At 40.3% G+C, this 1,304-nt stretch overlaps 1 non-coding gene across 1 annotated transcript; it reads left to right on the top strand.

Moving 5' to 3' along the window:
* The first annotated feature begins 840 nt into the window (after positions 1 to 840).
* On the top strand, positions 841 to 922 carry trnas-gcu (transfer RNA serine (anticodon GCU)). Its single transcript has one exon. It is a non-coding gene; the product is annotated as a tRNA-Ser (tRNA).
* Positions 923 to 1,304: the final 382 nt, after the last annotated feature.

Genomic DNA, 1,304 nt, shown 5'->3' with positions numbered 1-1,304 from the left:
TAACAAAAAAAGTAGAGAATAATATTGCTCACTGATTGAAATCCCCCAGTGAGGAGACAGTTAAACAGGTGATCTTTTGGGGCATCCTTCGATCCAAGGTTTCAGCAACATTTAATCTCCCTTTTTGGTGAAATTCTCTGTTATTTGCAACTTTTTTTTATCAGCTTTGATGGGCGAGTGAAAAAACTGAAAAGATTGAACAGTTCCATCCTTTCTTTTCTTCCTTCTTCTCTTCTTTCCATCAGTTTCTCTTTTCTGTCCCAGATCAATATAATGATGAGAATCCCAATTTAATCTGCTGTTTCTGGTGTTTTATCCATTCCAATCAAAATTTCAACATTCCAATCAAAGCTATTTGTTATTCCACAGTGTCTCTCCATGTGTTTTATTCTGTTGTATTCTCTCACAGTCTGTTTGATGATCAATGTTACATCTCACTCTCTGTTCTGGTGAAGATCAGATGCAGTGATATCTGTTTACACCACCCGACAAGTTGGCCTGATGCTGTGCCTCGCTGATCATGTGGGGTTAAAGCAATTCTTCCAGTCAGTTAGTTCAGTTTTCATTTCATGAGAAATTCGGTCATCATGACTTCATCAGTGACCTAATGGTTCAGGTGTCTGAGTGATGTTAATCATGATGTGATGAAATGATTGTATGTTCCAGTCTTTCCGTGGTGGGTTTTCACACTGAGTAGAAACGTGTTGGACATGGTCTGGAAATGTTGCCCACTGCTCCATTCCCAACTTCATTTCCTTACAGAAGATATATTTCCATCATTCCACAGCTGGCTGCACTGCCAGAAGCTGTGCTGAAGGTGACAGCTATGTCTCTGCAGCTGACAAGGTGGCCGAGAGGTTAAGGCGATGGACTGCTAATCCATTGTGCTTTGCACACGTGTGTTCGAATCCCATCCTTGTCGCGAGTTTATGAGCTGTTTCGTGTATTATTTATGTTAGGTGAGCTCATGTGTGAAATCAGCCTCGAAACCTGTTCTTGTCAATGTCCAGACAGTGATTCCAGAATTTGTTACACTTTATTAAAATTGAGACAGACAATTGGAATTCTTCACCCAAACTGCAGTGGAATGAAGATCAAATAGGGATCACGAAACGGAGCAGGATTATTCCTCCCCTCCTTCCTTCCATCATTACTTTCTCTGGATTTGCACCAAGTGAAAGACAAATGGGAAAAGCAAATGGCGAGGGAGCAGATGCAGAAAATTATCCTTTGGCAAAAAATTTATTTTCAAATCTTCTTGATAGATTAAGTGAGTGAGCAATGCTTTGGCAGATGGAGTTTAA

The sequence above is a fragment of the Heterodontus francisci genome, unplaced genomic scaffold (assembly GCF_036365525.1).
Source record: "Heterodontus francisci isolate sHetFra1 unplaced genomic scaffold, sHetFra1.hap1 HAP1_SCAFFOLD_61, whole genome shotgun sequence".
Taxonomy (NCBI): domain Eukaryota; kingdom Metazoa; phylum Chordata; class Chondrichthyes; order Heterodontiformes; family Heterodontidae; genus Heterodontus; species Heterodontus francisci.
The sequence above is the reverse complement of the archived record's forward strand: the minus strand, read 5'-3'. Positions and strand labels throughout refer to the sequence as shown.